Below are 27,015 nucleotides of genomic sequence, written 5' to 3' on the forward strand. Positions count from 1 at the left end.
GTCTCCCACATCTCCCGCACCTCATCCCTCACACCCCGTCCACGCAATAAGAACCAAAAAAAGAATCCCCCTCGTCCTCACGTACCACCCCACCAACCTCCGGATCCAACGCATCATCCTCCGACACTTCCGCCATCTGCAATCTGACCCCACCACCAAAGACATCTTTCCCTCCCCACCCTTATCTGCTTTCCGGAGGGACAACTCTCTCCGTGACTCCCTTGTCCGCTCCACACTCCCCTCCAGCTCCACCACACCCGGCACTTTTCCCTGCAACCGCAGGAAGTGCTACACCTGCCCCCATACCTCCTCCCTCACCCCCATCCCAGGCCCCAAGAAGACTTTCCACATCAAGCAGATGTTCACCTGCACATCTGCCAATGTGGTATACTGCATCCGCTGTACCCGGTGTGGCTACCTCTACATCGGGGAAACCAAGCGGAGACTCGGGGACCGCTTTGCAGAACACCTCCGCTCGGTTCGCAACAAACAACTGCACCTCCCAGTCGCGAACCATTTCAACTGCCCCTCCCATTCCACAGACGACATGTCCATCCTGGGCCTCCTGCAGTGCCACAACGATGCCACCCGAAGGTTGCAGGAACAGCAACTGATATTCCGCTTGGGAACCCTGCAGCCCAATGGCATCAATGTGGATTTCACAAGTTTCAAAATCTCCCCTCCCCCTACCGCATCCCAAAACCAGTCCAGCTCGTCCCTGCCTCCCTAACCTGTTCTTCCTCCCACCTATCCCCTCCTCCCACCTCAAGCCGCACCTCCATCTCCTACCGACCAACCTCATCCCGCCCCCTTGACCTGTCCGTCCTCCCTGGACTGACCTATCCCCTTCCTAACTCCCTACCTACACTCACCTTTCCTGGCTCCATCCCCGCCTCTTCGACCTGTTTGTTTCCTCTCCACCTATCCTCTCCTCTATCCCTCTTCTATCCGCCTCCCACTCTCTCCCTATTTATTTCAAAACCCCCTTCCCCTCCCCCTTTTCTGATGAAGGGTCTAGGCCCGAAACGTCAGCCTCTCTGCTCCTATGATGCTGCTTGGCCTGCTGTGTTCATCCAGCCCTGCACCTTGTTGTCTGGGTATATATGCACATCAGTCATTAAAGGCAAAACTGATATGAAGAACTGTTAATAAAGCTTTCAATATTTTCTAGGCTTCGTTATAGGACATGGAACACCTGAGCAGGGAGACTGAACTTGAGCAATGAACTTTTATGTGACCTGGTTAGACCTCAGCTGGAGTGCTGCGTCTGGGTTTCACACGATGAGTGTGCAGAAGAGGCTTTCAAGAATAGTTCCAGAGATGAAAAACTTGATTTACAAGGACAGGTTGGAGAAGTTAGGATTGTTTTTCTGAGAGAAGGCTTGAGGAACATTTGATAGAACTTTTCAATGTCTTGAAGGGTGTGGACAGAGCAGATAGAAAGATTGAAAAATTGTTCCTGCTCAAATGGATCAAGAAGCAGAGGGCACAGTTTTAAAAGTGCTTGCTGGAAAAGCAAACGGAAGCAAGAAAATCTTTTTGTCAAAGCAAGTACCGGTCTGTTAGGGCCTAGATTGCATCACTTGGAAGTGTGGTGGAAACCCATTCAATGGAGGTATTGGGTGATCATTTAAATCGAAATAATGTGTGGGGTTACAGGGAAAAAGCAGGAGATTAGCACCATGTTAAGATGCTTAGGGAGAGGTGCGGACATGAGAGACGGAGTAGGCTCCTTCTGAAGGTTAACAATTCTGTGAAACTCAGGTTAGGTTCATTAACAGATCAGTAGTGTAATTACCCAAGTGTTATAACTAGATTTTAATCTGTCCAACATTCCTTGGGCAACTTGACTTAATGATTGTTTTATTGATTTATTTATTGTCACATGTACCGAAACACGGTGAAAAGCTTTGTTTACGAGCAGTACAGACAGATCGTAGTAAGCAAGGACGTACAGATCAAAAAAGATTTAGACAGAGGCATACAGATTACATTGCACAGGGCATGTGCAAGGCGAGATCAATGCTAGCAAGATCAGTGTTATTTGAGGCTAGAGAGTCCACTGTTGTGGAATGTTCTGAACCTGAACTACTTCCAAATCTAACTCTGACTCAGAGGTATTCACGTAGGATCACAGGGAGCAGGGGAATTGCCGATTAGAAGTTTAAATATACTGGGCTGTTCCTATGTTGGTCCACGCTTCTACAAGTCCACAGGGTCCAGATTTGATTTGATCAAATCTTGATTTTATTACTGTCACGTGTACCGAGGTACAATGAAAAGCGCATCGGGGGAACACAACACAGAGCAGAATACAGTATTATAGCTGCCAAGAAGGTGCAGAGAGAGATCAACATTAACACTTAAGAGTCCATTCAAAAGTCTGATAACAGCAGGGAAGAAGCTGTTCTTGAATTTGGTTGTGCATGTATTCAAATTTTCATATCTTCTGCAAGATAGAAGGGTGGGAGAGGTCTTTGATTATGTTGGTTGTTTTTCCAATGCAGTGGGAAGTGTAGGTGAAGTCAATCCACAGCAAAGTTTCCCCTCACCAAAGCTCCAGAGACTGGATGATTTGGCCCTGTGCTCCAAACTTGAAAAGGAATGCATTGTTACTGAAGAGAGAGACATGCTGCCAATGTTTTCCATTTTGCACTCACCAAGAGAATGCCTAATTTCAAATGATCACATCAACTTAACCTAGTGATGTCAAAGTGAACAAAGTGATGTCAAAGGACTGGAGAAACAACTTTCGAAAAAGCAACAGGGAACTTAGTTAATTTTTAACTTCCAGCTAGTTTTAAAAAAGTGCAAGCATTGAACATACTCATTTTGTTTACAGAGAACAGGTCCCTGCATATGAATATGTGTCATTTCTTGCAAGCAAAAAAAGGTAAAAATTAATTATGCATTGCTATTAAAAGGAAAAGGCATCTAATTTTTTTTTAAATTTATTCATTTTGTGGAATGTGGGCATAGCTGGCTGGCCATTATTTATTATCCATCACTACTTGCCCTGGGAGGTGGTGGTGGGGAGCGGCCTTCTTGAATCATTGCAGTCCACATGCTGTGGAGTGACCCACAATGCCATCAGGGAGGGAATTCCAAGATTTTTACCCAGCGACAGAGAAGGAACAGCAATATATTTCCAAGTTAGTACAGTGAGTGGCTTGGAGGGGAACTTGAAGGTGGTGGTGTTCTCATATATCTACTGCCCTTGTCCGTCCAGCTGGAAGTGGGCATGGGTTTGGAAAGTTCTGTCCAAGGATCTTTGGTGAATTTCTGCAGTGCATCTTGTAGATAGTACACACTGCTGCTACTGAGCATCAGTAGTGAGGGATTGGACGCTTGTGGATATAGTGGCAATCAAGCGGGCTGCTTTGTCCTGGACGGGGTCAAGCTTCTCAAATGTTGTTGGGGCTGCACTCATCCAGGCAAGTGGGGAGTCTTCCATTACACTTCTGACTTGTGACTTTCAGATGGTGGACAGGCAGGTGTCAGGAAGTGAGTTACTCACCGCAGTATTCTTAGCCTCTGACTTGCTGTTGTATCCGCTGTATCTACTGAGTTTCTGATCAAAGATAAGCCCCGGGATGTTGATAATGGAGGAGTCAATGACAGTAATACCATTGAATGTCAAGGGGCTGTGGTTACATGGTTTCTTACTGGTGATGGTCATAGCCTGGCATTTGTGTGGTGCAAATGTTACTTGCCACTTGTCAGCCCAAGCCTGGATATTGTCCAGATGTTGTTGCATTTAGACATGGACAGCTTTAGTGTCTGACTAGTCACAAATGATGCTGAACATTGTTCCACTATCAGCAAATACCCCCACTTTTGTTGTTGATTGAGGGAAAGTTATTGATGAAGCAACTGAGGGTAGTTAGGCCTAGGACACAATCCTGAGGAACACCTGCAAAGTTGTCCTGGAGCCGAGATGGCTGACCTCCAACAACCATGACCATCTTCCTACGTACCAGGTATGGCTCCAACCAGCTGAGAGTTTGCCCTCATTGGTTCCATTTTTGCTAGGGCTCCTTGATGACACTTGGTCGAATGCAGCCTTGATGTCAAGGGCTGTCACTCTCTCCTCACCGCTGGAATTCAACCCTTTAGTCCATATTTGAACTAAGGCTATAAAATGAGGTCAGGAGCTGAGTGGCCCTGGTAGAACCCAAACTGGGAGTCACTGAGCAGGTTATTGCTGAGCAGCTGCTGCTTGATAGCACTGTTCATGACACCTTCCCTCACTTTACTGATGATGGATAGTAGACCGATAGGACGATAATTGGCCGGGTTGGATCGGTGCTGTTTTTTATGTACAAGACATTGTCATATAGATGCAGTGTTGTAACTGTACTGGAACAGCTTGGCTAGGGGAGCAGAGAGTCCTGGAGCACAAGTCTTCAATACTATTGCCAGGGTGTTGTCAGGGCCCACAGCCTTTGCAGTATCCAGTGCCTCCAACTGTTTCTTGATATCACGTGGAGTGAATCAAATTGGCTGAAGACTGGTATATGTAATGCTGGGAACCACTTGGCACTTCTGGCTGAAGATTGCTGTGAAAGCTTCACAGCCTGGTCTTTCCCAGCAATGATCCAGAAATGAATAACTTCACAATGGCAGTGTTCCATGAAAAATAAATAAAAATCCTCCAAACTTTGATCTTAATTTTGGAGGTGGTGTAAAAGAAGCAGCAAGAAACAAACACTATTTTGTTGGAAGAAATCCGATCAAGCCATGCACCTTACCTTCAAGGCAAATTAAAACTTTTTTTGAGACTAGCCTCAGAAATCTGAGATGATTCACTGGAAAACTTTAGTTGCACCATTTATTATTCAGCAGAGCATTTTATGGTTAAGAAAACATACTTACCTATCAATCCATAAGACAGGAACTTATTTACCGATGTAAGTGCTAATCCTGTGATCGGTCCAGTAGTATCTTCTGATCTGATCACCTCCAGGAAAGGTCGAAGGAAAACGTTTGGTTCTATTTCTGAGAGGTCTGCAGAAAAAAAAAGGAAATCAAATTTAATATTATGTTTTTGTCATCAAGTTGCAGACAGCACTAATTGGAAGCACTCCTGTATTGGAATAAATATCTAAATACACTTTTGGACATGTACAGTGCTCATTCAGTTTCTCTTCAGTTCTACTTTAGGACTGAGTCTTCAATACCAGATCTTAAGTACCCATCACATGACCTTTGCGTTAATTCTTCTTCTGATGAAACTTCTGAAGTGAAGTGATTTGCACTAGTGCTATAACCATACCCAGTACCACAACTTAAAAATATCTCAAAAGGCTGCACCAAAAAAAAAAACAATGGTTAACACATGGGCATTAACAGCAAGCATGCTTTATCCACCAAGATGCCACAAACATCAATGAAATAAATCACTTAAAGTGATTTCAAATATGATAAAGGGGAACCATAAGCTAGGAAACTGGCAGGATGCCTCGCTATTGAATTTGTACCAGCAGATCATTCGTATGCACTGAACCACAGAAAGGGTCTCCAATTCAAAGCTCGTTTGAAGAACAGCAACTTCGAAACTGTTGAATGCAAATTCATTAATACATTCAGGTCAACAACAACAGGCTGCATCTGGGTACAAGACCATTACAAATATACTGAGCCACAACTGAGGATATTTGGACAGAAAACCAAAAGTTTGGTCAAAGTGGCAGGATTCAAGGAGAATCCAGGAAAAGGATATGGAAGATAGTGAGATTCGTGTGGAGCATGATAGTACGCTAGACCATTTTGAGATTAAGAAAGAAGTGGTGTTGGATCTCTTGAAGAGTATTAAGGTGGATAAGGCCCCACGGCCCAATGGTATCTAGCCCAGGTTATTATAAGGTAGGAGATTGCTGGGGCCTTGACCAAGATCTTTATATCCTCGCTAGCCACTGGAGAGGTCCAGAGGGCTGGCGAATAGCTAATGGTGTTCCTCTATTCAAGAAGGGAAGTCGGGACAATCCAGGAAGCTACAGACCGATGAGCCTCACATCAGTAGATGGGAAGCTACCGGAGAAAATTCTTAGGGACAGGATTTATACACATTTGGAAAAGTATGGCCTAAATTAGGGGCTTTGTGCAAGGCAGGTCATGACTTATGAACTTGATTGAATTTTGAGGTGGTGATGAATGTGATCGATGAGGGTAGAGCAGCGGATATTGTTTCCATGGATTTTATTAAAGCTTTCGACAAGGTCCCTCATGGTAGGCTCATTCAGAATATTAAGATGCATGGGATCCATGGTGACTTGGCCGCATGGATTCTGAATTGGTTTGCCTGTAGAAGACAGAGGGTGATGGTGGACATTTTTCAGGCTGGAGATCAATTGACCAGTGGTATTCCGCAGGGATCCGTACTGGGACCTCTGCTATCTGTGATATATGTAAATGACTTGAATGAAAATGTAGACGGGTGGGTTAGTAAGTTTGCAGACGATCGAAGGATCGGTGGAGTTGTGGACAGTGTAAAAGGTTGTCAAAGGATTCAGCAGGATATAGATCAGTTGTAGATACGGGCAGAGAAATGGCAGATGAAGCTTAATCCAGGTAAGTGTGAGGTGCTGCATTTTGGGAGATCAAATGTTGAGGAAAAGTTTAGTTATTTGCAGGATGCTGAACAGCACTGATGTATAGAAGGATCTTGGGGTTCAAGTCCATAACTCCCTGAAAGTGGCCATGCAAGTAGATAGGGTGGTAACAGCAGCATACGGCATGCTTGCCTTTACTTGTCGGGGAACTGAGTACAGAGTCGGGATGTCATGTTGCAGCTTTACAAGACTTTGGTTAGGCCACACAGTATTGTATACAATTCTGGTTGCCACTTTACAGGAAGGATGTGGAGGCTTTGGAGAGGGTGCAGAAGAGGTTTACCAGGATGCTGCCTGGATTACAGGGTATGAATTGTAAGGAAAGGCTACAAAAACTCAGGTTGTTTTCTCTTGAGCAATGGAGGCTGAGCGGAGACTTGATAGAAGTCTATTAAAATTATGAGATTGACGGACAGAATCTTTTTGCCACAGTTGAAATGTTGAATACATGCATTTAAGATGAGAGGGGGGAAATGTTCAAAGGAGATGTGAGAGGCAATTTTTTTTTTAAAACACAGAGTGGTTGGAGTCTGGAACACACTGCCAGAGGTGTGGTGGAGGCAGATACGATAAGGGCATTTAAGGGATTTTTAATAAGCACATGAATCTGCAAGGAATGGAGGGATATGGACCAAAGACAGGCAAAAATGATTAGTTTCATTTGGTGTCACATTTGGCTGAAGGGCCCGTTCCTGCGCTGTACAGTTCAATGTCTTTCATGAGGAAAGCATGATTGGGAGAATAGAAAATTAGCCATGCAATTTCAGACAGCTCAGTGATGAAATGATTTTCTTTCCTGAGGGTCATGAATCTTCGGAACTCTGTTCTTCAAAAGGTGATAGAAGCAGAGTCTTTGAATATTTTCAGGCACAGGTAGAGAATGTGGAGTAATCACATTAGCGATGATCTTAAGGAGCAGGCTTGAGGCTGATGTTTACAATGTAAATGTTAACTATTTAAAGAAACAGAATCTTGAAAACGGTGGTTGATTCAAAACGAATGATTTTTACATAAACTCGAAAAGTAAGTACAGTATATGCACCTGTTAAACAAGAAAAAGCTAATCTACAAGAAGTCATTTGCATCAAAAAAATTTAAGTGGGTATACCTTTCCTCCCATTGTGTTTTTAATGTAGAGAACATAATAGGTTGTCTTTAAAAAAAATTTCAATTTTATTGAATTCTCGCAATCTTGCAGTGTAAACGAGCTTTATTTTCCCCAGAGAGGTTACTGGCATTTACATTTGGAAACGTCAGCAATCATGGGGTTTGAACTTTGCCGCAGTGAACGTCCCTGCCCCAGCAGAGTACGAGTGAATAACAGATGTGCTCTGGTCCATTAATTTGTGTGGCATTTAAAGCAGTTACATACCATCAGCAGTGATTTGCTGTCTAGACCGCACCTGAACAATCTGTCAGTAAACAGTCACATTCAAACTTGACTCAAAATTACATGTGATTCTCACTAATACTTTCAAGATGCAACAATGGCATCAGAATTCAGTTAAAACTATCTGTTTACACCTTATATACGTTACGACAATAACAATTACATCATTAGGCGACATGGAGGTAGAAGGAGGCAGACATTCTAAAACAGTTTGCAAAACGATGTCCACTGGCACAATACAGCAGGCCTTGGAGCTTCAGAAAAGACTGAAGTCAGAGACAAAATACAGCAGATCCTGGAATCCAAGGTAGACAAACAGGAGGCTGGAAGAACACAGCAAACCAGTCAGCATCTGGAGGAAAGGAGAAGTCAATGTTTCGGGTATTACCCTTCTTCAGGACTGGATGTCGTGGCAGGGAGATCTGCAGATTTAAAAAAAAAGGGGGGGGCGTCTGGGGGTAGCGGAATGGTGGTGATAGGTCGACACTGGTAGTAGGTACGACCTGGTTGATTGATGGGAGGGATGAATCCGGTTGGTAGCTGGAAGGGAGGGTCAGTAGGTGGAATGGAAGGGAGGAGGTGGGGCTGGAAAAGGAGCCAGGGAATGGGTGGGAAGGTTACTCGAAATTAGAGAACTCAATGTTGAGTGCTCCAGGCTGTAGGGTGTCCAGGCGGAAGATAAGCTGCTGTTCCTCAAATCTGCATTCTGAATCGCTGCGACACTGGAGGAGGCCAAGGACGGACATGTCACAGGGATCGGGTGTAGTGAAATGGGCAGAAATTGGGAGGTTAGGCTAGCCGTTACGGGCCAGGTGAAGATGCTTGGCGAAACGGTCACCTAGTCTATGTTTGGTCTCACTGACATAGAGAAGACCACATCGGTTGCACCGGATACAATAGACTAGGCTGGGGGAGATGCAGGAGAGGCTCTGTCTCACCTGTTTAGAGCCCTGGATGAAGGTCAGGGAGGTGATGTATGGGCAGATACTGAGCGGGTTGGAGTGGTTGGTGGGGAGTGTGGCATGAGCTAAGAAGCGGCGAAGGGAATGTCCTTGCGGAAAGCAGAGAGGAGTGGGGAGTGGAAGATGTTCCAGTTAGTGGGGTCTGATTGGAGTTCTAAGTGTTTGAGGATGATATGTTGGACGCAGAGGATGGTAGGGTGGAAAGTCAGGACAAGGGGGAACCTTTGTTCATTATGTTTGGAGGGAGGGGGTGGTTTAGACCTGTGGAGTGGGAAATGGAAGAGGCAATGGTGGAGGGCTGTCTGGATGACAGAGAGGGAAAAAGAGTGCTGTTTGGAAAAGCCAGACATCCGGGATGCTTGGGAGTGGAACATCTCCTTGTCAGGGCAGATTCAATGGAGACGGAGGAATTGGGAAAACCGGATGGAGTTTTTGCAGGATACAGGGTGGGAGGAGGTGTAGTCTAGGTAGAAATGGGAGTGTGTGGGATTATAGTGAATATCGGTCCATAAACTGTCATTATTAATGGAAACGGAGAGGTCAAGAAAGAGGAGGAATGTGTCGGAGAGAGACCAAGTGAATTTTACGAGGGGGATGCTGGTGGTGGTGGTGGAGAAGAAAGTGGAAGTTGTTAGCGAAGTTGATGACCTGCCCTAGTTCATCCTGGGTGCAGAATGCAACACTGATGCAGTCATCGAAATAACAGAAGAGTTGGGGAACAGTACCAGTGTACGTACTGAAGAGGAACTATTTGACATAACCAACAAAGAGGCAGGCGTAGCAGGCCCATGGAAGTGTCCATGGGTTTGGAGAATTGAAAGAAAAGTTAGAGGGTGAGGACTAGTTCGGCAAGGCGGAGAAGGGTATTAGTGGGGGGGTGGGGGTGCTGGATGGGTCTGTTGGGAGTGGAAAAAACTGAGGGCCTGTAGGCTGTCCTTGTGGGCTAAGGACCTGTATAGGGATTGCATATCTATAGTAAAGGTGAAGCGCTGGGGGGCAGGGAACCAGAAGTTTCCAAAGAGGTGGAGGGTGTGGTTTGTGTCCCAGGTGTAGATGGGGAGTGCCTGGACCAAAGGGGAGAGAACGGAGTCGAGGTAGGAACAGATGAGTTCAGTGGGGCAGGAGCATGTGGAGACTATGGGTCAGCTGGTGTATTTGGGCTTATGGATCTTGGGGAGCAGGTAGAACAGGGCAGCATGGGGCTGGGGGACTATAAGGCTAGTGGAGGGGAGGTCACCAGAAGCGACGAGCTCAGGGACAGTATGGGAGACGGTAGCTTGATGGGCTATGGAGGAGTAACGATCAAGGGGGAGGTAGGATGTGGTGTCGGAGAGTAAGATTCAGCCTCTGCAACATTGAGGTCTGTCCTCCAGTCTACCATACCCCGCCTTTCTTAGCAGGTTTTATAGTGAAATAGTGATTGGTGCAGATAGAGTGGAGTGCTGCACGTTCAGTGCGAGAGAGGTTGGAGTGGGTGAGAGGAGGTTGGAGAAATCGAGGCGGTTGATGTTGCGTTAGCAATTAGCAGTGAAGAGGTCCACAGCGGATAAGAGGCTGGCAGGGGGTGTCCAAGAGGAGGAGGAAGATTGGAGGTGGGAGAAGGGGTCCCCGGAGGGTGGTTGGGAGTCTTTATCGAAGGAGGCATTGAGGCAGAGGAGGCAGAAGAAGAGCTCCATGCCGTGGTGGGCACAGAAGTCGTTGAGGTGGAGGCAGGACGGGCACAAACATAACTGAGGACAGACCATTCAGCCTCAGAGTTCAAGGTCACGGGGGACAGATAAGGTGTTGTCCCTCAAATGTGCATTCTGATTTGATCTGACACTGGAAGAGGCCAAGAATGGACGTCAGAGGGGGAATGGGAGGGATTAGTTGGAGGGGGGAGTTGAAATGGGCGGTGACCTGGGCACCCTACAGCCTGGAGGACTCAATATTGAGTTCTCTAATTTCAAGTAACCTCCCCACCCATTCCCCGGCTGCCATTCCCTCCCACCCACCTCCTCCCTTCCATTCCACCAACTGACCCTCCCTTCCAGCTACCAACCTGATTCATCCCTCCCATTGACCAACCAGGTCATACCTACTACCAGCATCCATCTATCACCACTGTTCCACTACAACCACCCCCCACCTTTATCTGCAGCTCCCCCTACCCACCACATCCAGTCCTGAAGGGTGATACCTGAAACATTGATTTCTCCTTTCCTCCAGATGCTGCCTGGCTTGCTATGTTCTTCTAGCTTCCTGTTTGTCTGATCAGATGCAGGGCTGTATTTGGAATCTTTCAAATGCTATGTTACTGAAATCAGCTGTACAACAAGATGACAGTTACTTCAATGTGGAGCTGGAGGAACACGGCAGGCCAGACACCATCTGAGGAACAAGAAAGCTCATGTTTCAGAAGGGTGCCGACCTGAAACATTAGCTTTCCTTCCTCTGATGCTACCTGGCCTGCTGTGTTCCTCCAGCTCCACACTGTGCTACCTGGCCTGCTGTGTTCCTCCAGCTCCACACTGTGCTATCTCAGACTCCAGCATCGGCAGTCCTTACTATCTCTGACAGTTACTTCAAGTTGATAGAGAGCGAGAATGGAACACGGAGCCACTGTTTGATCTTCAAATGTTGCAGCAAGACCTAAGCAATGACAGAGAAAAAAATACCCTCCAAAACAAAATGGGTGCATCAATATGCTAATAAGATCATAAGAAAGAAAAATGCTGTTAAAGTCTTTGCCTTCAGAGGAAGCATGGGTTAAATGGTATAAAAACAATGACAAAAACAATGCTGCAGCTATCAATTCAGCAGAGGTAAAGACTAGAATAAAACAAAATTCTCATCTGATACAGGAAACGGCACAGGCCTATTTGAAAAGTTACTGAAACTCTTGCCAACACCGATTCTCACACTCACCTAATTAAATCAAATATGATGCAGATGTATTCATGTGTATATAGTTACATGCAATTCCTTCTCACCCAGTGTTTTCTTTGTCTTTATACTGCTGAGGAAGCAGGTTATAGGTGTCATGGTTGATAGTGCAATAAATGTAATGCATTTACAGTAAACAAATGACCTAGGGCGCTTCTTTTCTCCACTCAGATTATCAAGAAATGCTTTTGAAGGTGAGTGAGTGCTCTGAGGCATGATTCTGTGAATGAATCAATGGTGCAAACATCAACAAATACAACTCACAGCACCGCCCCACCTCCTGCCCCCAAGGAATGTAAACCTTTCTATTACAGCAAAGCATTTTAACAAACAGAACTCAACACAGATTTTTCAGGTTATTGTCAGAAAAGCTTGATTATTCATGAAATATGGTGTCAAAGTAGTGAAGAGATGAACTCAGAGTAATCATTTTCCTACATCAATTCTATTGACAAAGTCTTTCACCATAGCTTGATTTTGTTACTAAATACAGACTTTAAGGTCAGATCTTCAGTTTATTGCAAAATATCTCAAAAAGCTGGTGTGTGTAGTTTTGGGAAGCAGATAGTGACATGTAGTTTTCAAACCATGCCAGCAATTAATCCGTGAACTTCTCATTCAACATAGTATCATTGTCATCTCTGAAAATCTTTTCCATTCATCTAAGTTATGTATTTCTGAAGTAACTAACAAAATTGGACAATTCAGTCTCAAACTCCATGAACTCTCAGAAAAAGTCAGCTTTCTGCCACCTTATGCAATTCCTTCATTGTTGCACTGAGGTACTTACTAAATTTGTAGGTATGCAAATAAAGCCAACCGCCCATGAACACAGATGATCCCATATTCCAGACAACTTAAAACAAAAAATTTAAAAGTGTTGGAACTACCCAGGAGACCAATGCTACCTGATCTGCCAAGTATTTCTCGTCTTTTCTACTGACAAATATACAAATTGGGAGCAGGAATAGGCCATTGAGCTTGCTCTGCCATATGGTAAGATGTGATTGCAGCATCAACTTCATCTTTTCTTCTAAAACTGACATTCTTTGATTCCTTTGTTAGTCAAGATCTATCTCTACACTAAAAATATTCAATGCATCAGCCTCTACCATTCTTGGGGAAATAAAGTTCCACAGGCCACATGAATCTTAAAAAAGACTTCTCCTCATCCTCATCTTAAATGGGACCCTCTTTATTGGTGAACTAAGTCCCCTAATTTTAGTCTCACCCACAGGGGAAACACCCTTTCAGCATCAATGCCTTCAAGTCTCCTTAGGATCTAACTTGTTTCAATAATATCATCTCTGAAATTTCTCACCATTTAAATAATAAAGGGTATGATGAGATAGTGGTCATGTCACTGGACAATAATCCAGAAGCCCAGGGAAATACTTTCAGAAAGTGGATCAAATTCCAAGGCAGCGTTTAAATTCAATTAATAATCTGGATAATAAAGCTGGTCTCAGCAAAGGTGACCATGAAACTATAACTGATTGCTGTAAAAACTCAATTGGTTCACTAATGTTCTGTAAGGAAGGAAGTCTGCTGTCCTTATGTGGCCTGGAGTTGCAGCAATGTTGTTGACCCTTAACTGCCCTCTGTTGACCCTTAACTACCCTCTGAAATAGACTAGAAAAGCATTCAGATCAAGCATTTGGAAATGGGTAACAAACGCTTGCCTTGTCAGTGACACCTACATTGCATGAAAGAATAAAAATAAGGTGCATGAAAGAATAAAAATAAGGACATGCTGATTCACCTTTTCCAGAACTTTACATGTTTCTCCTTTAAATAATCCGAGGTGGTGCCAATTGGTTGGGCCATCATTGGCACAGAAATACGTTTTCATGCTGTATAAGATTACGTCTCTTTTTTCCAAGTATATTTCGTGCATCCTAGTTCTGATCAGTACAGGATTAAAAGTTTCAACTTCAAATTTCCTTTCAGCAATGCTTAAACCTAAAATTGTTTCAAACCAGTGTTCAACTTTCAGCTTTAATCAAACCTACAGAATTTCCAGTAGCGTCTCTGAAAGAAAAGTGATTTTAAAGAAATAAAATTGAAACTCTTTTGCACTTGGCTTCAATTATTCCAGGTTTTCAACACTGAATTATGAAATTGGCTGTGAGAAACTTTGTGACAATTCAAAACGAGGAAGTATTACAAGGTATGTACAGAGAGGTAGACCATTCAGTCCAAAAGTTTCATGTCAATTTATGCTCCATACGAGCCTCCTCTAACCTTCATACAGCCCAACCAAAATATCCTTAAATTCCTTTCTTCCTCACATGTTTGTCTCACTTGCTTCAACTATTCACTACGATAGCAACTTTGGCATCTAACCACTCTGTGGAAAATGTGATTTTTTTTTTCCTGCATTTACTTTTTTGCATTAGTGATTAGCTTGTATTTATGGCCCCCAGTATGGTATCGCCCTGAAGTGGAACCATCTTTACCCTCCATTAAACTCTTTCATAACCTTGAACCATCTATCTATAAGTCAACCCTCAAATCTCCTCTTTTCTACATAAAAAAGCCAAAGCCTGACCATCCTTTCTTGATATATATAACCATTCATTTCTGGTAGCAATCTAGTAAATCTTATTTGTATAAAGTTGTTTTCATTCTTCTTCCCTTTCTAGTTTCAAATCTCTTGTGGTGTTGCTCACAGACAGTCTGGTATTTGAAGCATGTTCATGATGTTCAGCTGCTAAGATGAGCTACCTTGAACCTGGTCTGTCCCTTTAGGGCCATTGCTCAAGTACTCACTGTGATAAGTGCTCTAAGTAGGCAATCCACATAATTGCAGCCAGTCACAAATTGAAGTCAATTGGAAAGAAGTTGCAGCTGCTCGAAGACTTAAGCTGAAGGAAGAGTGAGAAGTTTACTAAATCACAAACTTCATCCTTAGAAAGACCATGGCAAAAAATCTGCAAAGTACATTCTCTCATATGCAACCATGGACATTCTGTATTTTCAAAGTTTTGGCCAAGATAGATGTCTTTTAATGAACTTGTCCTTGTAATCTCAAGCAATCCCTCAGGATTGAGGATAACTTGCTTCCATTTCGGTTCAAGGGTTGCACCTGCGTCCACTGCTCCCGATGTGGCCTCCCCTACGTTGGTGAGACCAAGTGGAGGCTCGGAGACTGCTTTGTAGAGCACCTGCACTCTGTTCGCAACAAACAACACCACCTTCCAGTCGCGAACCATTTATTACAAGAAAATAATACAGCACAGCTATAATCAAGTTTAAAAAGTTTGGACAGACCTCAGAACAAGGCAATTTAAATAATATTGATTTACCACAAAACTAAAGGCTTAAAAGCCAACAGATTACTAATAGCATTGAGATGCTGCAAATGTAAATCGGCTTTATGCAATAGTACGTTGCAGGATGACACGGTGGCTCAGTAGTTAGCACTGCTGCCTCACAGCACCAGTGACCTGGGTTTGATTGACCCACAGGCGACTGTCTGTATGGAGTTTGCACATTCTCCCCATGTCTGCATGGGTTTCCTCCCACAGTCCAAAAGATGTGCAGGCTAGGTGGATTGGCAATGCTAAATTGCCCGTAGTGTTCAGGGATGTGTAGGTTACGTGGATTATAGGGGGATGGGTCTGGGTGGGATGCTCTGAGGGTTGGTGTGGACTTGTTGGGCCGAACAGCCTGATTCCACGCTATAGGGATTCTATGATCTTGCTATTAATGCAAGTGTCTCTAATTAAGATCACCAATGGCTCATCTACTTCCACTGTAAACCAAACAGGTTCTTTGATTTAGCATAGGTGGCAGTACTCTACCCTAACACAAGGTGCCAGTGCTTGGTTTCACTAACCAATTCTCATAAGACAGGGTGCACTGGTTTGGAAAGCAAATGAGACAAGAATTTAAAAACAAAGTGACTAGAAGTCAACTGAACAATATATCCTCTTTTTAAGGAAGCAAAGGAAATGCTTTCTCTGTCCAAACAGTACAAATGCCGTTTTATTGGGCCAAAGGGTCTGTTTCAGTGTTGTATGGCTCTATGGCTTTATGTGGTCCATATCTCTATTTTCTGCCTATTCGCACATCTGTCAAGATGCTCCTTAAACACTGCTATTGTATCTACCTTCACCACTTCCTTCTGGCTGCGCATTGTAGACACTTACCACCCTCCGTGTTAAAAACGTGCCCCTCATATCACCTTTAAAAACTTACTCCCTTTTCCCTTAAATCCATGTTCTTAGTAATTGACATTTCTACCCTGGGAAAAATAGTCCAACTATCTGTCTAGTCCATACCCCTCATAATATTGTAAATTTATATCTGGTCACCCCTCATCCTTCGACGTTCAAGTGAAAATACTATGTCCATAATAATCTGCACCCAAGTCAACATTAAACAAGACAGATTTTGCATTTCTGTCATCAGTAAATAATACTGGAATGTGTGTTAAATTTGCTTGTGCCAATGCTTATATATTGTGGATAATTTTAAAGTCTATAAGCAAAGATTTATGTTGGCATATAATGCCAATTAAAATGGGATTTCTTGGTTTTTCACTGTATGAAGAATGAGTTGATCAACCTTTTTTATTTTTATAAGCAACATAAAGCAGACCTCATTTAATTCGGTGAAAAACATCTCCAGGCTATCAGCTGCTCTAACAACACCCATTTAATAAAAACAGAAAACCTGCAGAGAAAATAGAAAACAGGTAAAAACAACATTCAAGAATTTTGAAAGTCACGAATCACCAAATGACCTGATCCTGCTTCAATCAGCTGGACTGCAACAGTCTTTTTTTGTAGGAAACGAATTATTTAAAAGCCATAGGTAGTTTAATTGTGCTGAGATGCAATAAAAGACATCAAAGGCAAATCTGACCTCCTGTGCCAAAGAACTTAAAACCTAAGAACAAAGCACATTTTCATCAACAATATGGGTACTGAATTTTGCTCCTGAAAATTTGCTGGCCTTTATCACTTTATTAAGACACCATTATTTTGGCCTTTTGCAGGCACAGGACCTCATCAGTAACTTGTGATACAAGACACAAAGCACACAAGACCTTAAAAGACCCTGAAGTTTGAACAAGAGAGCATCATTTATTGAAAATGTCAAGTTAGAGTTTGAACATAAACATTGCTCAGCACAATGAAAATATTGTCCAAATGCTCAGGATGAAGTATTTGGGCTATTTATTTTAATTAAGTCTGATTATTTCTTGCAGTAAAACATATCAGGAAACACAGTGGCTGGCGATTTCATCTGCCTTGTCCATGACTGAGTGAACCAGAGAGGACAAACTAAAGCATTTCTGTCTCGTTGTACATTTCCAAATGGTCAACATCCAAAGTACACTGCATTAAAACAGAAACCAAGACTTTCTGCAGATAGCATGACTCGCTCTATTTTCTATGCAATTATGATATGAGGCCCTCCTGTTAAAAACAATTTTTGGAAAGTAGTCTTAAAAAACAGCTGCTTTCTGGATTAAGGCAACTTAAACCATAATAAAAGCAAAGGACTGCATATGCTGGAGATCTAAAATAAAAACAAAGCGCTTGAGAAACTTAGCAGTTCTGGCAAAATATATGTGTAGAGAGAAACAGAATTAATGTCTTGGGTCCAATCTGACTTTTCACCATGAGATAATATGCATCTAGTGAACTCAAAACCATCTCATATCGTGAAGAGACATATTGGACTTTGAACATCAACTTAGTTTCTTTCTCCACGGATGCTGCTAGACCTGCTACCTTAAAACATAACATACTCAAACGGCAAGAACTGAAAACAGAATTATCAACAGTGGGCACTGAATTTTCAAACTGCTAAGTAACTTAAGTCAAGGCAAATAAATTGCAAGGGATTGAACAGATGAAAACCATCATTTAATACAGAAAACCGCAAACTTTAGAAATTTTATGACAGGGTAAATAATCTAGATTTGTTATTAAGCATACTGACTAACAAGTCAAGGTATTATCAGGGCATAATGAATCAACATTTTAAATAATTGTTTTCCTTGTCAGTATTCCGCCTTCATCTCCTTGCTGGAGAAATTTTCCCTTACCTAATATGCTGTATTGCTAATTGTGAAGCTCTTACCTAGATAAATGAACTCTTGCCACACCAGGACTTGAACCAAAACTCTTGTGGCCTTACTGACTCAACAAGCTCACTGGATAAATCTTCTACTCATTTCAACTTAAAAACCATTTCAGCTGCCTGACAAGGCAGAAAACAACACATTCCTATTCAGGCATTTCATGTGCATCAACAGACAATTTTCAACAGTTGAGTATAATAGTTCTATGAACAGGAAGATGCAAATAAATTCCATTAGTTATAATATTACATTGCAGAGTACCTACTCAAGTACTTAAAGTGATACAGTCAGAGTTTATACAGCACAAATTGAGATCCTTCAGCCTATCATGTCTGCACAGATCATAAAACATCCATCTATTCTAATTCCATTTGCTATTTTACTTGAGTAGCTTTAAAGCACTTCAATATGTTCAGAGATCGCAGAACTAAAAAGAATATAATTCAAGCCATCAGAAGTAACACTCAATTTAGTTTCTTATTTAAAAACTGGGCCTAAAGAAAGCAGTGTTGCTTTTGCACTCAGGGATGCTACTGGCTCTTAAACATGGATGACCTGCAGCTAGCAAAGGCATCAAACTAAATTCCTTGCATTAGTTCAAGACCAGCAGTGTGAGGGTACTTGTTCATTTAAACTGGATGCCAGCCTTAGCAAAGGTGTTGAGCTTACTTTGGTGCTGTCACTGGCTTTGCAAGAATACATCAGGAGGCAGCAACCATGGTGCAGCAAATTGCAGCTATAGTGATCCATCTCATTAATAGTACTAACTCTCTCAAATTTTCCCTCATACTTCAGAACTACATTAAAATTGGTAATCATGTTGTCTAGATTACTGGATTAAAAGCCCTAAATATCGGTAAAGATGGTAGGAGCTGGGATATTGTCTAAACAGAAAATTTTTGTTCATCGAAAACTTAACATTGTATACATGTTTATTATGTCAATAATTAAAAGCTAGTTATATTCTTTATGTTGAAAATAGCTTTGACATTTGGAAAAGAGTTCAGAGAACTGCTCAAAGCATATAACATGCACCTCATTTTTGTGCAGTTATTCATCTGGAAGTGAATGCGACACAATACAAGTGGCAGCACATGCTTATCCGTCAGTTAATAGGCTTTGTCACCATCTATAAAACCACACCTAAATCTACTTATATTGTCTTCACACATAAATTACAGATTGCAGTTCTGTTGTATAACTCAAAATCAACTGAAATTGTCAATAATTGAAACCATGGTGAAAATATCTCTAATCTAGTATCAATAAAAATTCTAACTACTTTGTATTCCATTGGCTGAAATATTTTAAAATTCTGATTTTCTCAACATGAACTTTTTAAATACAAAAATACAAGATTTTGTAGTTAGTTTTAAAAAAATGGCATAACTGCTCAGCTCACTGACAACTGCCTATAAAGTTCTCTTGGGCTTTGGAGCATAGCCTTGCACTAATTTGACATCTGAACATCTCATTCAGCAGAGTGACCTGTGCAAGTATATCTGTGGCATGAGAGCAGTTTAAAGAACAGCAAGGTTCTTCTAAGAATCCACTGACACAAGAAGAGCCTAAACATGATTAAAGCAAGAAAGATATACTTCATCTAAATCAAATATTAACTAATAAAAGACTGAGGAAAAACAGAGGGGATTAAGACAAATAAAACAGACACAGATAGTAGGAATTTTATTTTACAAGATTCAAGAAAAAGGAAGTATTGTTAGAACGGTGCAGGGCATTGGTGAAACTGCACATGGAGTACTGTGCAGTTTTGGTCCAGTATTTAATAAAGGATATACTAGCATTGGTGGCCATTCAAAGGAAATTTGACTAGACTAATTCTTAGGGTTTACTTACCAAGAAAGATAAAACAGGTTAGATGTTTAGTTGCTAGAAGTTTAGAAGAAGAAGTGATCTTATTGAAACATATAAAATTCCAAGGGAACTCGACAGGGTAGATGTTGAAAAGAACAGAGAATCAAAGTGCAGAACAGGCCCATCAACTCATTGAGCCTGTGCCATTAATAAGTACACAACTGCCTGCACTACTCCCACTTTCTCTTACTAGACCCATAGCATTATGTTATGACACTTCAACTTTCAGACAAGTACTTTTTGTTGAAGGTTGTTTCCTTCTTATGCAACTCTCATTTAAAACTGCAATATAAAGAAATTTCCTCCAAGGGCAGCAGATATCTGGAGCTCTCTATGTCAGAGTATTGTGGAGGCTAGATCACTGAAAGCATTTAAAGACAGATCTTTGAAATATCAGGGAGTTGAGGGTTATGAATAAGCTGGCATGAAAGCTAGGGCAGATCAACCGTGATCTTGCTGAATTGCGGAACAAGACTGTAAAGCCAAATGGTCTACTCCTATTCCTATTTCTTATGTTATGCTCTTGCATCCAAACTGCTTATTAACCTCTGACTGTACGAAGCTCCACATTTATGAAATTACATTTTCAGGACAAGAGAGTTTTTTTTTTTAAAAAAAAGCAGTGATCACCGATTCTGCTAAAAAAAAACCTACTCACTCCTGAATGAACCAGCATAACATTTGCTGGCATACTTAGTGGAGAGCTATGAGCAATACCCCAAATTCATACCACCGCATTGATTTAAGTGGCCAGTCTATCTGAAAGATAGCTGGAGTACAATGAGGAGAGCAGCATCTCCAACAGCAACTTGTGGAATTCCATATTTAACTGTGCATGCTGTAAAATTTTGTTATAACAGTGAGCACTTATCTACAGCAAAATCTGGGCCAAGGTATCCGCATATAGCATAAGGGTACATGTTGCAAAGGTTGTATGTGGTTATATACAAGGGTGAAGGCAATGAATGGGGAAGAGCTGTCAATAGTTGATAATGAAGAGCTCATCAAATGTCATCACCTCTTAAAATATCAAAACTCAAAAGCAAACCTTAGTATTCTGTGTGTTGATAAGATATTAAATGATTTCTGTTGTATTGATTCACTGCCCAGGGCACTTTTAGAAGTCTGCCTCTAAAAACCTCCCAATTTTCTTCAGTATTGTCAGAATAATGCACTATGCTTAAAATCAATTTTCAATACCACAGAAAAATAGAGATTCAGCAAAGACAAAGAAGCTAACAATAAGAAACACCTTGCAAACTCAAAGGTCAAACACATCAACCTGTGTAAAACATTCCTGGCAATTTGACAGTCTACAACAAAGTAACTGCTTCAGTGCACTTCAAAAGTGAAATTGATTTCCCACAAAACTTGACAGTCTGTCATTTTGCACAACTTTATGTAGCTCAATGAAGAAATTGTACATGTATGATCAAACTCCAACTGAAACAGAACAAAGCCAAAATATTTTTCTGCTGGCTTCAGTCTGAATATCATCCACTCCAACTGCAATTTATTTTTTAAACTGCAGATAGCAGACAGGTGTTTGCCTTGAATGAAAGGGGCTCCAGAAGTGATATGATTCATCTTTTCTCCACATGTATGAACAATGCAGTTACTGTAAAATACAATGACACTTTAAGCATAATATACGACTGGTATAAGTAACTCTACTTGATACGACAGTGTAAAAGCAGCATAAATTTGGAATGAGAGAAGCCAGGAAACTAGAACAGAATGATGTTCTTCGTTGTTTCATTTTCAATTTGTGCCCTGACTGCATCAGCTTTGCTCCAGTTATAGGGGAAATGCAACCTTGGTCATATGTTGTACCTAACATGGAAAACTTTATTTTTCTTTGATAAATATTTACCTTGTTGCCTTGATTGCTAAAGATATAAAACAGAATGAATATAAAGCACAATTTACCAAGAGAATGAAAAATCCTACAGTTCAACAATTCCTTTGAACAATTACAACATTGTGTTAATTGCAGTATGAAAAATTATGAAACATCCCAAGGCATTCCAGAGGAATTTTATAAAACACAGCATGTTTCTAAGCCACATAAGGAAATATTGGGTCAGAAAGCAAAAACTTTGGTGAAGAGGTAGGTATTAGGAAGTATGGTAAAGGAGGAAAGTGAGGTCAAGAAACAAAGTGCAGGGGATGGTGTTCCAGAACCAAGGTTCCAGACAATTGAAGCCAGACCCACAGGTAGTGAAACAATTATAAACAGAGCTGTTCAAGAGGCTGGCATTAAACGAGCACAGATGTTGCAGAAATGTTGGAGGTGATTACAGATGAAAAGGTGGGGCGAGGTCATAGAGGGATTTGGAAAAAATGAATCAGAATTCTAAAATCAAAACATTGCTTGACCAGGAGCTAACATGGTTCAGAAGCACAAGGGTCAAAGGAGAACAGGACTTGTCAAGAGTGAAGACTCAGGCAAGAGAGTTTTGGATTACCTTAAATTTAGAGGGTGGGAAACTAGCTAGGAGTGCATTGGGAAAGGTGAATCCAGAATGCATGAATGATAGCTTCAGTAGCAGATGAGCTGAGACAAGAGTAAAGTCTTGAAGGTGCAAATAGGCAAACATAGTGGTAGCACAAATATGGGACTGGAAACTCGTCCCAAGATCAAAGATAACGCGAAAGGTGTGAAAAGACTGGCTTAATCTCAGACTCTAATCGGGGAAAGGTAACTAATGGAACTGGTAAATCAGAATGCATTTGGAGCAAGGACTAAAACAAGAATTTCACAGTTTTGTCAATATTTTACTAGCGAAAACTTCTGCTCATCCAGCGCTAGCTGTCACATAAGCACTCCGATAATTTAGCAACTGTGGAAAAGTTGAGGGAAGTGGTGTTAAAGTAGGGATATGCGCTGTCAGCATACATACGGAAACTAATGCTGTGCCTTCAGATGTTATTGTTGATGGATATATAGGAGAGTTCACAGAATCCATAGAATCCCTACCATGCGGAAACAGACCCTTCAGCCCAACAAGTCCACACCGAACCTCAGAGCAACCCAACCAGACCCATCCCCCTATAACCCACCTAACCTACACATCCCTCAACACTATGGGCAATTTAGTGTGGCCAATCCACCTAGCCTGCACATCTTTGGACTGTGGGAGGAAACCGGAGCACCCGGAGGAAATCCACACAGACACGGGGAGAATGTGCAAACTCCACACAGACAGACACCGAGGCTGGAATCGAACCCGGGTCCCTGGTGCTGTGAGGCAGCAGTGCTAACCATTGTGCCGTGCCACCCTTAATTGCACTGAAATAACATTCCATTTGACAATGATGATGGCTAGACCAGGTATTGAACACACCACCCTGATTACAGACTCCGTACAGTGTGACAGCAAACTGCCCAGTCCCACTCTCTCTAAAACCCAAGACCTCTGCAAAGACCCGAGTTAGAGGAGGGGGGCAAGGATAAACTGCTGGGAGCTACCAGAAGTAACAGTGCAGAAGCAGGAAGAGAAGGCAGATCAGACATAATCTTCTGAACGGAAGGCCCAAGTATCCCACTTCCGCTCCTAATTGCCATGATCATGTGCAAGTGATTTTTATTTGGCTCAGATCCAATAAATAAGCTTTAAACTAGGCAAGAACAGTTCCAAACAGCTAGATGGCAGCGGCGGCGGGTGTACGTGTGCGTGTGGTGTTGTGGCCCAGTTGTCCTGACGTCTAGGTTCGAGAGGCATATAATAACACAGGTAGATTCAAAAATTTAAACAACGATGGAGGAGGAAGAGGAGATCAATCATGTCAAATGCTGCAGACAAGTCAAGAGAACATAGTCAAGTTCACCTAGGATGTCATGACTGATAAGAACCATTGTGACAGGGGCAGAAAACTGGTTGCAGGGATTCAAAAATGGCATCTGGGACCTGGGAAATGATTTGGAAAGTAACATGTTCAAGGAGTTTCAAAAGGAAAGGAAAGGAGAGTTGGAGTTGGGGATCAGTTTGCAAAAATGGTCAGGTCAAGTCTTGGCTTATTTTACAGAGAGGGGTGGGAACAGCAAAATTCAGGGGAGATAAGACAACATCAGGAGGAGGGTGTGGGTATTACATGCTTAGTGCTATATAAATCTTGAGTACTATTTAAAGAGTTTTAATCAAGCATTTACAACAAACACTTGCCTGTGGAATTGTCCTCCAATTACAAATCTGAAGTAAACCAGACAACACTAATCATGTACTAATACGAAGTATGACACTTTTATACTAATACTTTGTAAAATAAAATAATTTCACCCATTCCAACAAACTAATGTGAAGCATTGGTACACATGCTCAGACATACCTTACTACATGAACGATTGGCTGCAAATTCATAAAATTAAAACAACTTTACAGCCTGACCAATGAAATAACTACAATGAAGTTAGCTGTTCAAAGGAGCATGAGCATGGCTTTAGAAATGCAAATACAACTTGACAGATGGCACCAAACACATCATGCTATTGTATTTGCTTAATCCTATCGCAACTGAATGAATGACTTCTTTTTGAAGAGTCTACTAGATCACATCAGTTCATTTTCCAGCACCAGATAACAAAGTCAACTTTTGACTAATGTGATTCTTTCCGAATACTTTTTAAACAATACATATTGCGTTATATCATGCCAAGGCATTTCAAAATGGTCCTCACAAAGACTCCCTGTCAGGAAAATGTTGTTGTCTGGGCAACTATAATGTTGCTGCTCACATTGCCGGTTTAACATCACTTAATACTTCCTCTCTCCTCTTCCACTTCAGAAATATACCCTGCCGCCGACTGGGCTGGCAAAGTTGATATGCCATCAAATGTGACTTGCAGTTATTGTATGGCAACAGGCATGTGCTTTCAAAGATATTTTTAATGGCCATCATTAAATAACCACCTGTGGTGAATGATCGATCAAAGAATAAACAACCCCATTTCTCTCTCGTTTATGCAACATATAAGAATTAGGAAAGCAGAGACAGGATATGAAAATGTATTGGCTGGTAAAATAAAGGAAAATCCAATCACTACATTACGAACAAAAGGATGATTAAGTAAGGTGGTTGGCCGGAGTTGTATACAGTAACTTGCTCGTGGATGCAAATGATATCTTTGTTCACAAAGGAAAGACGACGTTAACAATTAAAAAGGAATTGAAAAGTAAGCACATGGAGACGAGTGAGTATTGGCCGTGTCATTTTGTTGCTAGTTGGAGTTCATGTATTCTTGTGACCAGTTTCCTTCCTGTCTGTCCAATGTAATGTTTGTCGCAGCCCGCGCAAGGCATGAGATTTAGTAAGATATTTACATACATATGAACACAAATGAACAAACAGTAGGTCATTCAGCCCTTAAAGCCTGCTCCACCATTGAATAAGATCATGTGTGATCAGATTGTGATCTCAAATCCACGTTCCCACCTATCCAGAAAACATTTAAACCCATTGCTTAACAAGAAGTTATCCACAACAACCTTAAAAAATATTCAAGGACCCTACATCCACCACTTTGGAGAGTGTTCTCAAGATTCACAATCCTCAGAAAATTCACCTCATCTCTGTTTTGAATGGGTGACTCCTAATTTTTTTTTTAGAAACAGCAGTCTTTTTACCTAACTAATTCCGTAAATTCAAGTCATTTGTGAGTTCAACCACAAAACCTGCTTCCTGGATCTACCACTCACCTAAGATTCACTGTATTCAAACTATAATAATCTCTTCATGACATTGTTCCCCCAACATTTCTGGTCTAGGACTAACAGTAACTCTTCACTCCAAGATAATCCTAATTCAATATATCTATCCTTCCCGACTCAGTACCACTTTTCCACACATCCATCGTATTCCAAAGACTTCATAGATTACCCCAAGCAAAGTCAAAGTGAAACTAAAACTCTTTCAGTTACGGTCATTTCCCTTAAACTGAAAAAAAAAACAACATAGGTTCCGCAACTCTAATAAAGCTTTGAGGCACAAGCACTCTAAAATTTTATAAAATCCACTCACAGTTCCCAAAACTCATTCACTCTGCAGCCAAGCTTCAAGAACCTTTAAAAGAAATAGGCCTGGTTACACAAGTGCTTACAAGTTATTTCTAACTTTTGGGTCTCAAAAAAAACTAGTTACTAACTCAAAACTCAGAAACTCAAACTCTCACTAAATAACATTAAAAAATTATACTTGCAAATCATACTATTTACATAAAATTTGGCTGTTTAGTTAATAATAAAGAGGATGGCTATCAAATGCAGGGTTTGGTTGGCGGGTAGAAAATTGGCAAACAGAATTCAATCGGAAGAAGTAGAGATTATGCATTTGGGGAAGGTAAACAAAGCGGGGAAATACGCAATTACAGGAGATGCTGAGATGGGCAGAGGAAGTGAGAGGCCTTGCAGTTCATGTCCATAGGTTCTTGAAGGGCGCAGGATGGTGATTTAAAAAGGCATATGGGACAATATATCACAAAATGTGCAATACCTTCACTTGCATGGACTCAGAATTGATTATCAGACAGGAAATACATAATCATGAGAAGTCTCAGTAGAGTAGATAGGGAGAAATTATTTCTGCTTGCAGAAAGATCAAGAACAAAGGGGTACAGAATTAAAGCAGTTTGCCAAATCAGCAAATGTATTATGAAAAAAAACACTTTCAATCAACGAATGCAATGCACTGCTTGGAAGGGTGGTGGAGGGAAGGTCAATTGAGGAATTCAAGAGGGCAGAGGGTGATGATTACTTGAACAGAAACAATGAGCAATGGTACAGGATAAAGGCAGGTAAATGGCACTAATGCTCATGGGAGATCCAGTTCAGACATGATGTACCAAATGGCTTCCTTCTGTAGCCTGTGATTCTGTATTGTAAACTATAAAAAAGTTTACAGCTTCTTCTTTTATTCAATTAACACACAATTTTTATGAAAATGTCATAAGGAAAAGGCGGCATTGGTAGTAGTGTGTATACACCACAAGTAGTAGCCACTCTTAGCAAAGATATAAATCAACAAATAATAGAAGCATGTACAACCAAGAGCAATAACTATGGATGATCTTAATCTTCGTGTTGATTAAGTTAATCAAATTGGAAAGGATAGCTACAACAAAAAAAATCAGAGTGCATTAGAGGTAGTTTCAGAGTG

At 41.5% G+C, this 27,015-nt stretch overlaps 1 long non-coding RNA gene across 1 annotated transcript in view; it reads right to left on the reverse strand.

The window, feature by feature from the left end:
• The window catches only part of LOC125486841, a 39,740-nt gene extending 34,736 nt beyond the window's left edge, over positions 1-5,004 (reverse strand). Inside the window, exon 1 of the long non-coding RNA XR_007265465.1 lies at positions 4,876-5,004. This is a non-coding gene — a long non-coding RNA (uncharacterized LOC125486841). The remainder of the gene's footprint in view (positions 1-4,875) is intronic.
• Positions 5,005-27,015: the final 22,011 nt, after the last annotated feature.

Source organism: Rhincodon typus, chromosome 34 (assembly GCF_021869965.1).
Source record: "Rhincodon typus isolate 14 chromosome 34, sRhiTyp1.1, whole genome shotgun sequence".
NCBI lineage: Eukaryota > Metazoa > Chordata > Chondrichthyes > Orectolobiformes > Rhincodontidae > Rhincodon > Rhincodon typus.